Source organism: Cephus cinctus, unplaced genomic scaffold (genome assembly GCF_000341935.2).
Source record: "Cephus cinctus unplaced genomic scaffold, Ccin1 Ccin1_scaffold0331, whole genome shotgun sequence".
NCBI classification, from domain to species: Eukaryota; Metazoa; Arthropoda; class Insecta; order Hymenoptera; family Cephidae; genus Cephus; species Cephus cinctus.
This window is the reverse complement of record NW_014333028.1, coordinates 285,544-301,196: the sequence shown is the minus strand read 5'-3', so window position 1 is coordinate 301,196 and position 15,653 is coordinate 285,544. Positions and strand designations below refer to the sequence as shown.

At 40.8% G+C, this 15,653-nt stretch overlaps 1 protein-coding gene across 3 annotated transcripts in view; it reads right to left on the bottom strand.

Moving 5' to 3' along the window:
• Positions 1-2,793, bottom strand: part of LOC107267043 (histidine-rich glycoprotein-like) — a 28,203-nt gene extending 25,410 nt beyond the window's left edge. For 2 of the 3 annotated variants that reach the window (XM_025084235.1, XM_015738250.2), the window contains exon 1: positions 2,196-2,792. The gene's annotated coding sequence lies outside the window, so the exon portion shown is untranslated. Of the gene's footprint in view, positions 1-2,195 lie in introns of all 3 variants that reach the window. The other variant, XM_025084244.1, reaches the window with a different exon arrangement.
• Between the last annotated feature and the right edge of the window lie 12,860 nt (positions 2,794-15,653).

Sequence of the window (15,653 nt, the reverse complement as noted above, 5' to 3'; positions counted from 1 at the left end):
AAATGACGTCATATGCAATTTTCATTGACGATCGACCGAATTTATATCACTGAAGTCGAAAAACAGATATCCTGTTGTCGATCGATCGAGGGAATTTATGACGAACATGGGGAATTTTCAAACGGACGATTTTACGTGGGGATATAACGTATGATGAAGATTCGGGAAATTTTATCGTCGATATCTCGTAAATTTTCATTGTATTTAATTGTGCTGATTGTACTTTGGATTTTTTTTTTTAATAATTTTTCAATCAGTTGTGACGTTAATGAATGATAGTTACGAGCCAGTGACGTCATACGCGTCATTCATCAGGAATACAGTGACGTTTTATGCGCCAATGTTCTTCCTTTTATGGGAATTATGAATTTTAATAAATTCAAAGACAGGTTAGGTTACTCCTGTTAAAAGTTAAACATTGCATGCACGCCTGCGAGATGCGTGATAAGACTTTGAGATACTTGCTCGATTTGACACATCCAATTTCGGGAAAGTTTCAATCCCCAATCTCGCTGACGCACTTTTTTCTTCAGTTCACGAAGTCCAGCATCCCTGGAGGATCGTGAAAACCAAAGGCTCGAGAAATAAGTTTGGTTTGCGGTTTGTTCTGGTAGATGAACGCTCGGACGCCATTGCCATTGCACCGAGGCGTCACGGTCTGGCGAAGAATAATTTTTTTGCTTAATTTTCAAAAGATTAAACCCAAACAATAATTTTTTACCTGGCCAGACGATCGTTCGATTCCCAGTTGAAATTTATTAATTCCGTGAGACGTACCCTTAAGAAATATTGTAGAAATCAATGATTTTAATTACTCACCCTTCGCTATACGCTGAAGTCGATAACTTCTATTATTGTATCACTTGACGATTACTTGCTGTCGGATGCTCAATTGTGACAGGATATAAAAGTCGTGGTAAATCTTTTTTTTTTTTTTGTTGGCAACCCTTCACCCTTATTTAAGTACTTTCATTTGTGTAGAACACGGAGTAGGTAGAGAGAATTTCTCACGGGCCATTTAATTTAAATAGAAATTATTCCTTGTCACGATCGTTCCTACAGGGTGTTACAAGTAACAATGTAACTGAACAATGAGACTCGTCTCTCTGTGGTACTTTCGAAAGTAGAGAAAGGGAGAGGGATGAAAAAGAAAGGGGGGAAGGATATTAAGTGTCACCTTTTCTACTAGTAAGAAGTCCTTAGCGCATTCGACACTAGGGACATCTAGATTAAGGGACGGTGGAATATGGCCCAGTTGGTATGGACTAAGGATTAGCCTGACGCATGGCCTTAGAGATTACAGGGAGGTTTCAGCAACCCCTATTCCATTCGAGTATATGTCTACCCTCATGCAGACCAGCGGGACTCCCTTATGGAAAATCGAACTTTACGTTATCAATGCTTTTCCGCAAGGCGTCCGGTATAGCCGTGGAAAGTTCCATGACAGTTGAACAGGGAAAAGGGGCTAGCAGGTAGAGGAAGAATCATGCTCCGTATAAATTAAACAAACGAAATATGATACTCGAGTAAATTGAGTGAAAGTTTAAAAAAATTCCTTGAAATAAAATGAAAATAAATAATAACGATAACAAAAAGGGTATACAAACTTGATAACCTGTAAATCTTGTAGATTTAACGTACGCTCGAAACACTGACAACGCATTTCCCATAATTAATAGAACTCTTGCCTTCACAGTCTATTGTATATCTTTCCCTCGTTCTTCTATTTTCACTACTAAATTATACACTGTCCATAAACCACGGAACTGACTTTCCGGCTAAAAAAAATAAACCGTTTGACAATTAGCATAACAAATATTCGACACAGGCCAGCGCCTGATACTGTGACCACATTAGGTTGCGTCCATATTTCAATTAAACATTCCACTTTGCATATATCTACATTTTGCCGGGCGTCGGGTATCAGGGAGAGAGGGTGGTAAATTTTGCTCCCCTTAAGGGTAAGCAATCATCACCACGCCGAGAAACCCTTAGGATGAGGTTTCACTAACCCTCTTTGTACTACTCTACTTCCCGCTAAAGGCACATCTATTCTCCAGAACGTTCATTAACCGCCATACTGAAATGTTTCCCGAGCGTACGATCGGGTAATTCCGTCGCGCCTCGTGCAAAATCGTCGTCGCCGCTCGGCAGGGTCTAAACAAGGATGTTTTCGTATATAAGACAGTACTCACCGTTTGACCGTAGAAAATAACTTGTGGCTCATTTGCATGGGACAGTCTCTCTAGCCAGTTATCTGCCATTAACGTAGCAACTGGCTCAAGTCGAGATGGACTCAGTAACCAGGACGTCCCGACCGGTTGATTAACGTCGACCACCTGATGCCGGCACAGCTCTATTTCGAAACTGACTCTATTGTCGCACTGTGTCCTTTATTCTTACGCAATTTCTTATTCGGCCCCTTCTACGTTTGTTTTACTCAACAAACGTATCAGTTGTGTGTATGAGTGTAAGCAAAAAGTTATCCCGTGCTTCGTAGCTTGACAGCATTGTTTTTCACTGCATTTTAACCTCGAAATTGCTTGGATCACTGGTTGAATCGACGGTGCTACAGTCACTGTGATTACGATCATGCATTTCCCGGAATGTCGCTTCTAATCAATATGGTAATCATGACCATGTATTATATTCCCTTTGTAATCTAAAAGATGCAAAGAAACGTCTTCTTTAAGCTATCTACCCACTGACACGATTTACGTACAAAGTCACTCGGCACTGTTCGGCTGCACTCGGATATTTTCGTCCACTCACTGTCTCCCCATTCGGATTCCGATAATACCCGAGCGAACACGAAGTGCTCACGACTGCCTGTACGAATCGTGGCTTATCGCTAGATCTGCTTTTCTGTCTGTGCATCCCCTTTAACTAATATATTTAGTGCCTCGGGTATACTGCCATTGTAGACCCACGAAATACAAAATAATTCCTGCTCGTAGACTGTCCCTCGTGTTTCTCTATCAACCCATCTTTATTCCCCTCGTTCGATCCAGCCTTCATTTCTCTCAGTCACTCCCACGAAATTCTATGCGAACTGAAACGCTATTTTCACCTCTCGTTTTTCCCTAGCTGTTCTATTAGTCTGAGTTGTGCGTCGTCCCTTGAAAGTTTTCCACCTTCCAATCCCTCCTCGCGTTACTTTATTTTTACTTTCTCCCCCGACCGATCCACCCCACTTATATACTTCCCCCACGAAGTCGTTCTTTTAATCACAGAGCAAACGAACGGATCTGTCTGGTTAGAGGACTGTATTTTTAACCCTTCAAAACCGAGAGTGACAAACGTGACTTTTAATTAAAACGTAAAAACCAAAACGTACTCTCGATTATTATATTTGTAAATCTTTATTTCTCATCCAGATTTTTTTATTTCACTTATAGCATGCTTGGAACAACATACAGGTAATATGATTTCTATTTAAGTAGCAGTTGATTTAACGATTCCCATATATGTGTACACAAGGATATAAACATGGACTCACGTTCAATCTAACCAACAAGCTCAGGCAGAACGAAGATTCTCAAGGATCCTTAGAGAAATCCACTTTGCTTCCACCGATATCAGAGAAAAATCCTTTGTCGGCACGTGCGATCTCTCGATCTTAACCTGATCTTCTCGATCGGAAACGATCCAACGAAAATCAACGTTCCCCCACTCTTCTTCAACGTTCCGCAACGAGTGCCTCCCGCTGTCTACGTGGGGATCGGTTACGCGCCGTCGTAGCCACGCATAAATTACGATGTAATTACAGGGCTGAAGATCACGATCGGTGGCCAAGACAGCAGACAGATCGGATCTTCGCGATTCCCGAGACCTCCGCTCGTGGCGCTGCTCTACGCCGGTGCAACCTAACGCTGCTGCCACAGTCCAACAACAGCAACACGTAACCTGCAATCCAGCTGCCCTGTGAGATAACCTTAACCATCACCGACTACACGACTAGGTAACACGGTAATCAGAATCGTGCTGGAGACTAAGGTTAGGTTAGGTTGGACCATATAGAAACGTCCAGTCCACTTAAAGCGTCGTTCTACGTCGTCGATATAATTCTCTTTGCGAAAAAAAATACGTATTTATTATTTGACTGATTTTATTTTTAAAAATATTAGAATTGAGGTAAAATTTTGCAAAATTTTTCCTTTACTAGGGCGATTTGAAAAAAAAAAGTTATTTTTCAGTTCGCAAGCTTAAAATGAAGTTTCGAATTGGCTTTCAAGGGCCTCTGTGGTTTAATGCGAGAAACAGATAAATTTTGTGGTGAGCGAGCTACCTGGAAGGGTGGGAGAGAGATAAATGGGGTGGAGTGAATGCGAAGGGATCTAAGGGGAGAAAATGAGAGGATCGTAATCTGAGTAACTTTTAGGTGAATGCAGCTACCTGTATAGTAGCTGATTATTTTTACTTTTTTTTTTCAATATACTCCAGCGATCCGCTTTGCTGACGGTTGGAGTTTCTATGGTTAAATACGCGAGTAATCGGAATAACAGTGAAACAATTATATATGTAGCAACAGTTGAAAGATAACTTCGTCATCGATATTAATAGTGATTATTGGCTCTCAAAGATAAATTTGTATTAGCATGAAGAATTATTGGCTATCCTCTACTAACGGGAATCTTGGGCCGCGATGCGTGTCGATTGTAATTTATCTGATTTCTTCATCTTGCGTAGTAGACCTTTAGGCTGTCCTGATATACATATACATTATACATATATGCAGGAGCGTGTGACCCTAAAGTTTTTTTTTTCGAAAAAAAAATGAATATGCTGAAACTAAAATTACTTTAACAATCGGAAGCATGATTTTGAGATACATAAAAATTGTACAAATTTTTATTCCAATTTTTGAATTTTTTTTTAAGATCCAACTTTTTTCATAAATTCATTTTGCAGCCGAACGAAAGTGGAAAAATGGAAAATGAATAATTTTGACCCAAAAATAGACTTCAGCTGAATTCTTCTTTTTTTAATTATTCCGTCGACGCTTCTTAATTATGTAGATCATTATTTAAACAATGCCAGTAGGACTTGAGAGGGTTGTTTCCGTGGCAAAGCCTCTCACGAGGGTGGAAGATGTTCACGCATCGTCTATTACGTGAATTTACAACCCCCAGCACTGCTTTCCAAAAGTGACTCGCTGAGATCTCTGGCAACGCGTTAACGGGAGATAAATTTTAATAAGGATGCTGGAGTGCTTTTGTTAAGGAGTTAGGGTCTTTAAGTCAACCGAAAGTGGCAGATAGATCGTTTGGTTCAGATAACAGGGATTCATTAATTTTTACGCAAGGGTGAGTCGCAAAGCATAAATGTCGTTTTCATCGTGATTTTTTGATTTTACTGAAAATCGCAAAAAAAAATTTTTTAGCTGAAATCAAAAATTATTTTTCGAAACCTATAATTTTCCAGGTACACTCTTCACTTTGAATTATATTTTTCACTGTTGCATCCCGATGAAGTGTTATCGGTATTATTTTTCAAAATTGTCATTTCTGTATTGTATATATAAGGTAAAATTACGTCACAAGGAAATACTATAATATTTACATAGCGACAGACGCGCAAACATAATACAGACTATAGGCCCAATGGATACCACAAAGACAACCCTTGTAGCCTCTAGATTGCATCCTAATATAACCGATATATCATAAGGGGTAGTTTACCAATGTTCACACACGGGGTGTTCAAATATTAAAGCATTACGCTCGATTGACGTGTATTCGATATTAAAAAGAAATATTAACTCTCGTATCATTTGATTCTTGTAGCTGTTAAAATTATGCGTATCACTTTGACATCGGATAATGATTTTTCTTTATTCGAGAGAACAAGAGCAAAATAGAGGAATAATTTCTTTTTTGGTTCGTCCAATGTAAAACTACCCTTTGGATATTATTAAAAGAAGAAAGGATTGTTATTATCTAATCGTTATTGGCTGTAGCACGTGTATAAGCCACCCCTTGACGATGCCGAACAACTGGGCTGTTTTGTATGGCCGGATGTGACGTCCCGCTGCCCCCCGAACCCTGCTCTGGTCTGTTTCTCAATCACTCTGGTAAACTCTGGAGTATTGGTCCACTCGCGAACCCATATAAAGGGGGAACAGCGGCAGATGTTGACTTTATGGGTGTATCTGGGGTACGAGTTGTAGAATCGGTGTTCTATGATCGATTCGAAAATCAGCTGTCATTTTTTGAATAAGAGACTCGTGAAAAAATAATGTTGGATGCAAAAAATTGTAGAGGATAATTTGATATTTCAAAATTTAAGAATATAATGCGAATTGTCAAAATTTATACCGTTTATAGTCGCTCGTGTGAAAATGCAAAAAAAAATTTTTTTTTTTCGAATCTGATTCGTTATCAACGTGCAGGATTAATTTTATTGTTTTTACTTATTTTCACAGTTACCTCCTACGGCCAAGCTTGGCATTGTGATGGTCAGTGCGAAAAAATAAGACTCGAGTGGTTTGTCGATAATAGGACGTCGCGACGCTCGGACCGTAGATAACTTATCGTTCTTAAGTGATTGCCGCCTTAGACGGATGACATCGGTTAGGCTAAGAGGAAAAAGGAGAAAGTGAATACGGATCGCGAAATCAGCTCGGCCGTTCTGCACGTGCTAACCCGAGGCTGCTGATTGGCTGATAGGAACAAGGGTGAATGATTTTTGCATATAATAAAGTAGACTGAGGGAATGTATGACGTAGAGCTCAGAGTGGCGGCGATAACGAACTGGGTCCTGATAAAGGATGCATTTTTCTTTTTGATCCTCTATTTTGATTATTAAGGATCTTTTATTGGTATGGCTGGGATTGATAAGGTACTTGATGACAAGTTCGGTCCTGATAAGGGATGCATTTTTTTATCCTTTATTTTGATTATTAAGGATCCTTTATTGGTATGGCTGGGATTGATAAGGTAGTCGATGATGATTTGGGTCCTGATAAGGGATGCATTTTTCTATTTGATCCTTTTTTTTATTATTAAGGATTCTTTATTGGTATGACTGGGATTGATAAGGTAGTCGATGATGATTTGGGTCCTGATAAGGGATGCATTTTTCTATTTGATCCTTTATTTTGATTATTAAGGATCCTTCATTGGTATGGCTGGGATTGATAAGGTAGTCGATGACGATTTGAGTCCTGATAAGGAATGCATTTTCTACGACCGGATACTTAAGGAGGTATCACCCTGGGTATTAAACCCAACGACAAGCTTATGATCGACAACTGTATTTTATTGGTTATCGTTGAAAAAAAAAATCCCAGGATGAATTACTGCCAGTTTATTATTATTATCAATATAAAAACTTTTTTGCCACGTGATTTAATTAAGCGAGCAAGTCGTAATAGTACCGTTTACTGCCACGCGCTTCTAATCTACCGGGTGTCCCTTACGTTACCCGCGCGACCAGTAATTGCATTGGTTCTTCGTACATTCTAGAAATACCGGGTGTTACGAGAAGAACGGGAAAACTTTCCTCGTAATAAATGCGTGCCGCCGGAAATGACCGCAGGGGGAATATACACGGAAATGCCTCATTGGCGCCGCGATGCCTAGCGTCGCTGTCAGGGAACCCTTTAATTGTTGAAATTCTTGGGCGAATGTCCTGCGGGGACGACGAGGAAAATTCTCTATCTCCATCTCCCTCTCTCCTTCGCGCGCCACATAGCCGAATTCTTCGGAACTGTCGTAAAGACGTTGAAATTTAATTACCGCAAAAATAAGTCGTTAAAACTTTTCGAGCATCCGCGAAACGACGTTAAAGCCACCCGGACGGTCATTTAAATTCGTAGTCGATCGAAACCTTCTAGAAGCATCTAGATTCTTCATATCTCGAGCAGCGGTGCCGGCCTAGATTAAATCTAGTGACACTTTAGATCCACTAAAGTTAAATCTACCAAAAGCACCAAAACTGTTTTACCGACCGTTTCAGACCCAAGTGTCAAAGTTTATACATAGGACATACGTAATTAAAAAAATCATCCCCTAGAACTCGAAATATTTTCACGAGCACTCGCACGGGGTATGAAAATACCGCTGATTAAATCGCAATCTACAAGGTACCACGTGACGAGCTCAAAAAAGTATCCCCGATCATCCCCTTCGGGTTCTCTAGGTCCATTTCCATGATAGCTCTCGGGGGTGAAATATCGTGGGTCGCAAGGGTAGTCCGACCCCCCGTCACAGGACTCCGTGAAGCTGGAGAATATGTAAATAAAAGTGTAAGTAGTCCTGAAGGAGAAAATCATCCCCTTCGGACTGTCTTTAGAGAATTTACATGGTCGCAGTTAGGGGATGAAGTATCGTGGGTCACACGGTAGCCATCGTGGTACCTTGTGGCCACGTAGTACAGCGACTGTGGCGGCTGGGGGGGTCGAGGGTCGGTAACTAGTCGAGGCTAGGAACACAAGCTTCAGCCGCATTGCCTAGCCGATCGTGAAGTGTGATATTGCCGTGTACAGAGAGCTGAATGCCAGCCGGCTGAAGTATTGTCCGCGTCACGTGGAAACGGGCGTACCTGAGTTCCGTGTAATACGACCACCCGGTAGTTCAGGTCGGCTGGTTAAAGTCGTCCGAGAATTTGACGTCGACTTCCAGGAAAGGGACGCTTCGCGAGAACGGAAATTACCGGGAATCGTCGCGACCCGAAGATAGCCGCGTTGGACAATACGTGTGAAGTTGGCTGAGCGAGTGAAGTGGGCAGCATGAATACGCTCCAGTGGGCCAGACCAGACACACCTGGGGTCACTATGGCCGTCGCGACGGCGGAAAACGTTGCCTTGTAAAAATTGTTGACAGAGACGGTAAACGTGGCAACGTCGCTTCTGTCAGAGACAATGATCTTGATTGATAAATATGATCATCTTTTTCGGATTCAGTGAACCCCTGATTTTCTAACCTACCGGGAAATAAAGATCGGAATCTATGGCGCGAGCGGTTATGGGTATCTGGTTACAATTTTGGATTTTTTTTTTTTGTAATTTCGGAAAAATAAGACGATCGGGGAAAGGGGGGTAGATTTTGGTGTGTTGTAAAAATTTTTTTTTCGGCGGTCAAATTTGGGTGGCAAAAGTCGATGAGGATTATCGGGGTATCTTTGGGCATACCTTTTTTTTTTATTTATCCCTCCCCAGACCGATGAGCCAGGTAGGATAAAATATTTTTGGCTCTTATCGTTATCCTGGAATACGTTATCGATCCGGTATCAGAAAATTATGCGATCGGAATTTCGATAGTCACGCGGTGGTCCGATAATAGTCGTGGTTTATCGTACAGGGGGGTTTCGCCGTTCTGGTATTAAAAGTAACGAAACAGCCGCGATATATCAAGCGCCGCCCCCGTGGTCAAGCAAACTTTTCGCGTTTTTATCGCGAATTGGGTAAAGCGGCCATAAAACTGGTCGTTTTACAGCGGCGCGTATTGGCCATTCCAAACTTGTCCGTTCTACAGTGGCCGTAAGGGAATGCTCGTTTACTGCCAACTTTGAAATAAATAAAGCGCGCAGGGGCCTCTTGGTAAAAAAAAAAAGAAGAAAAAAAAGGAAAAAAAAATAGTCCATACGAATTCAGAACCCGCAGTTCCATTGGATTCAGATCGGTTACCATAGGGTTCCATTAAGTCCCACTGCGCCCCCGCCCTTAGTTTACGTAAGAAGCACAAGGCCGCCCAGTCACTGTTAGCAAATGCGAGGGGTTGTTTTTGGTAAATCCAGCATTTTTTTTTTTTCGTACTCTATCGATGCCAAAAAAATATTGTGATCCCCAGATACATTGGTACGTGCTAGGGGGATGTTCGGTATCGCAGTTTTTTTATTTTATTTTTTATTATTATAAACGATCATAAATATGCAGGATGCGAACGCACGTAAGTCTCGCGTAAGGATAAGATTTTTTTTTCCTTTTTCCTTTTATTTTACAAAACCGAATGGGGTCGTATTAGACGTATCGATGCTTTTCGATACTTTGGGAAAGATGGTGTCGCAGGTGGAAACTTTTTTTTTTTACGGGAAAACGTGCTTGATTGACATTCATGATCTTGCTGGGGTGAATTTCTGTATTTGTCGAAGGGGAGGGTTTGGTTAGGTTTACTCGGGTGTGACGTCATCCGGAAGACTAGATGCCGGCGAGATGGCGTTGTAGGTAATACTTTTGATTGGGTATTATGAATATTATTCGAGGTTAGGTTGGGCTCGTTGGGATTTAGGCAGACCAAGTTGGAATGTTTGGTGTAACTGTCGGTTGAACTGGACCGGAAAGAGAGGCTGTGCGGTCAGACGTCAGGTTTGGAGGTTGGGTATCTGGTTCCTTGGGTTTCAGTCCTAAATGTATGGGACCAAGTTGTTTGGCAAACTTTTCTAAGGGATTAAGGGAAATTGCTGCCATTTGAATATGCCTAACGCGCTTGCAATATGTAATATCGTAAAGTAGACGGAGCTGAATATACAGTGGCTGCTTCCGGTGCGGCTGTCGACTCCGGTTAAGACGCGACGTTGTTTTCATCGTTATTTAGCAAACCGAGGGGGACGAAAAACGTCGTTTGCGTCGATTCAATTTGGCCGCCGTTTTTCTTTTTTCTCTTTTCTTTTTACTCTGGATCGTTTTTCTTTATGGCCGAAATTCAGATTGGCTCAATTATTTTTTATGCAATTTTTGGAAATTTATTGCGGAACATTCGTGGCTCAAGAGTATCGTATTCGAAGTTTGGCTGAAATTTGAATGAATTTGCCGTTGAATGATTTTTTTATAATTTATAAATATTAAAAAATAATATTACCAAATATTAGTGCCTAATTTTTCGTTTTTTTTTTTTTTTTTCTTTCCTTCAACTCATTTACATGTAACCAATCGCTCTTAGAAACCGTCGAGGCTTAATGGAGACGCTCGATGATTTCAAGTTATGAGGAAGGCTGCGTCTAGCGTAAAGAAAAAAAATTGGAAAAAATAAATTCACAAGATTCATTGGGGCGAACGAGGAAATAGGCGGTTTTCGTAATAAATAAATTGAACGAAGGTTTAACGGGACGATATTGCGCGCTCTCGGCGTCTACGTGTAACATTAACAAAATACGCTATTTGGCCCCCGAAGATATTCTGGAATAAAGATAAATTTATATGACGTACGAGGCCAGCGAAACCATTAAGCCAAATGGATTACCTTTGCCTATCAGAAATGGTGTCAGTGACAGGATTATTGGTTAGATACGCTAGGCTATATATTTTTTTAAATTTACCAAAAATATCGTTCGGACTATTCGTGGATGAATTTGGTTAAATGCGATTTTTCGAAAATTACTATTTTTCCCGCCAAAATTCGTCCAATCGCCGATAAGCGCCATTCGCATAAATCTTTGACCGGGTATCCGGTATATTTTGATTTTTCGTACACTTCATCACGTATTTCCTCCGACGTGGCAACTCCGCGTAACCTGCCTTGTATATTTCTTCGTAACTTTAACGCCAGACGCACTTTGATTTACATCCTGTTTTAATTCTATTTCCACCCTACTTTCAACAGCTATGGGGTTGCATCAGATCGCTACTGGCTTTTGGGGTGTTACTATGGTGAATGAGGTCAGTTGTTTATTTGCTCGAGGTGAAATGGAACACGTTCGCCAATTTGATTTACGGCACGGACGAAACTTTAATACGAGGCAGTAAGTTGAGATCTCGAGTTACGTGTGTGTATATATATATTTTTCATTTTTATCTCCTCGTAATTTCAAAATCGAGTCGGGGCACTCGCTTTTTTTGAAAAAAAAAAAAATTTTTGACTTCTTTCGCTCCAGCCGAAGCAAATATATTTCCTGAACTCGTCCCGATTTCACCCTTCGAGTTTGCTTGACCTAAAATTTTTAATTTTGAAAAAAATTTTGAAAAAATTTTTTTTTATCAATATTTCGACCCTTATCAATTTCTTCACTCGACTGTACCTTTATGTCTGTGTATAATTCTCCTATCGCTATTTCGCAACGACTGATTCTCCACCCTGTACTGATTTGCTAAGTGACGTGTAAATCTACGTCTACGGGGTGAGAAACACTTCGAGGCGGCCATTAATTCAAGACAGCCGGTTATACGCGCAGAATAGACAGGCGGTCGACATCGAAATGGAATCAGCTGAGAATAGAGCCATTCGCTTGGTTGCAGTTGTATAGGTACCAGGGGGGCACCAGTAAGGGGCGGCGATGGGTGGAAGAGAGTGAATCCTTTAAGAATGCCTTTCAAGCATCGTTCAGGGTGAACGTTGTATTATCTGAATTATACATTATTATATCTCGGTCGCTCAAATCCTTTGTTCGCGATTTGAATAATTACACAGAACGACGAGCGCAATGACGCTTTTTGTATTTTATTTTTGACTCCCTCCTCCTTTTCCTCCTTGGCACCACTCTTACGTTCTTCGGCGCGCGAAATTCATCCCTTTCGGTTAGCTCGTACGCAACCCCTATGACACCACCCCCTTGGCCAACAATGGTTTTCCACGGCGGAAAATCCTTTTGGTGGATGCTGTCTGAACATTTTTTGGGGAGACTTCGAGTCGTTTCTCTCCGCGTGCTTACAATTGGGAAATTTTTGATTTTTTGAGAAAAATTTTTTTTTCAAACTTGCCAACATTTTTCGAAATACGCTTGCTATCCGTCGCGTCATTCGATTGAGTACGATGAGCCTTTTTTTCGTTTTTCCAAAATTTTTTCGAAATTTTATCTTTTCTCTAATCTTACACATCAGTCGTCGCTCTGCGCGAGCCTTTGATCTGTCGCTGAATCGATTCGTACCATTTCCTTCATTGGTTGAGAAAAATAAAATTTTTCACAAAAAAAAACTGTTTCAGAATCAATACCAAATTTAATCCGAACGTTACTTTATCCTTTTATCCCCCTGTTTTTTCATACTGTTTTTTCATACTGTTATTTTACTCCCTTCTATTGGCAGTCTTTACCTTCCCGTTATATACCTATACCTACGTATTCGCATCCCAGGTGGAACGTCACGTGCGTGTGTATGAGTATTTTTTTTTATCATCAACCCCATAATAATTATAGATGCGTCCTCCAGGCGAACCCCCCGAGGGCCTATGGGATACTAATCAGTGTATGGAGAAACGACGGGACAAGCGAGTGTTTTTGTGGTCGAGGATGCTTCCTCTTTTTTTTTTTCGTTGGTTTATTTATGATATCATCGCCCGCAATCCAATAGCCCTCCTATACGCCTACCACTTCCCCCTCATGACCGCCGTACGAAACACCATAATTCCCTATAGTGCAGTAAATCGTTTCGCGTGTGAAAATATCGAAGCGAGCGTAATCTATGTTGCTGCCGCTGCGCCATACCATGCTTTATATATATACATATATATACCGTCACGTACAATTATATACAATTATATCTATATATACAGTACATGAAGCGCCTCTCGCGGAAATTAGTTAAATTGGACGTGCATAAAGAGAAAATGAAATTGCCGCACGAGACGCTTTGTCCCGGTACTTTCGATTGCATTAGTGGTTAATTACTCAGGTGCGCTTACTGATAATCGTAGCTGCCATCGAACGTTATCACTAACCCTACTGAGTGTATCGAACGGGGACAATCATTAGGAATTAAAGTAACGTAAAAAGTATTATGAAATATCGTTCAGCTATACCTGGGCATAGAATATCTTTTCACTAGCTCGTCAGCATGGCGCCCGACACCCTTAATGACAGGTAAAATCTTCCATTGGAGGCATTTAGCATTTGGGTGGTTAAGGGTAGGTACTCAAACAAAATTTTTTTGTCACTCGCAAATTAAATTTAAATGGCAGGGGTGGCGAATGGTAGACAAAAAAATGGCGCTATAGGTTCGTCGACTTCCCCATGTGAGGGTTGATCGTCAACGAGATGGGGTGGTCGCGTCTCGCCTTCTCTTCTATGAGTATAACGTTAAAGGGGTTGCTTGGTTCAGACCCCTGCCGTTTTCCCCTGAGCAGCAGGGGATGCCTCAGTGACGTAGTCCGGGGTCTCTACTGACCCTTAAATTTTTTTTGTGAAATCGATGGTCTTTTTTTCTATTATTTACGCTTACACGGAATTTTGATATTTTATTAACGAGGGATGCATTTTTTTTTAGTCAGCTTTCAGGGCCGGCTTGTCGGGTGTCGAGTCGTTTTAACGATTTTTATCGTAAAAGCTGGGTGGGATGAAGGATTTTTTTTTTTTAAGCGACTGCTACACCCTGGAACATTTGTACTAACGTTGTGTGCTTCATTGATCACGCGTAACCTAATCAGGGGGATGAAGTGTTTAGGGTACCCTCTGAGTCCGTATACGCTCCTGGGCACAAGGACTGACTGTAGAGTGGCGCGGTTTTCCAATTCAGAGTTAGTCGAGAGACCTTGGGGGCGTTTTGATTGCAATCCAGGAATTAATTAACGAACATGAGCGGGATCTAGTCACCAGGAAATCTGACGTGACTGTTGTTTGAGCTTTGCGCTTAGCGATAGGCACATAACGTTGGGTTTTCGTTCCGAGGATGAAGGGGTTGTGTTTTTTTTGGCGGATAATCAACAATACAGCTTAATCCACGTGATTATGCAGATTGTTAGTCGATTTGAAAAAAAATGGCTGACTATCAAAATTACCTAAAACTCCCAAAAAAACAATTTTGACTTAAATTTGAAATTTTTTAAATAATTTTTTTTTTATATCTGCCATTACTTTTTGACATCGTTGACTCGATTAATCATGTCACCCTTGATATACATAATTTTTGAAAAATTGCAATCCAGGAATTAATTAACGAACATGAGCGGGATTTAGTAACCAGGAAATCTGACGTGCTGTTGTTTGAGCTTTGCGCTTAGCGATAGGCACATAACATTAGGTTTTCGTTCCGAGGATGAAGGGGTTGTTTTTTTTTGGCGGATAATCAACAATACAGCTTAATCCACGTGATTGTGCAGATTGTTAGTCATTTTGAAAAAAAATGGCTAACTATCAAAATGACCTAAAACTCCCAAAAAAACAATTTTGACTTAAATTTGAAATTTTTTAAATAATTTTTTTTTACATCTGCCACTACCTTTTGACATCGTTGACTCGATTAATCGTGTTACCCTTGATATACATAATTTTTGAAAAATATTTTTTTCCACCCTGTACCTTTGGACCAATTAACATTCGGGCATTTAATGTTTATCCAGACCTGCCCGTATAACACAGTTATACCGAGGAGTTTCGACAATTTAAGCTGACCCGGATTTTGCGCAACCCTTACCTACGGGGTCGGATGATTCGGGTGCGTCTTCTCCAGGGAAATAGAATTTCGTTTGGGATTTACTCCTGGTAACTATTTTGGAAAATCTATTGGAAAGCAGCCCTGCCCCTCCTGCTTTCAGTGTAATACTTCGTTTTAATTAATTGCTCGACTTCGAAAATCCCTCGTATTTGTTTTTATAATTGTTTAACTTTGTAATTACAAAATTTCACAAAACTTTAGACTCGCGGCTAAAATACGTCGAACATGTATTCATCCAACGGGAGACTCGGTTGGCTCTTAATGATAAGTCACGGGACCGCCGATGGCTTTGAAGAATATAAGCCGGGCTCGAAGCGTCGCGACGACTCGACGCCGTCACTACGCGACGGTT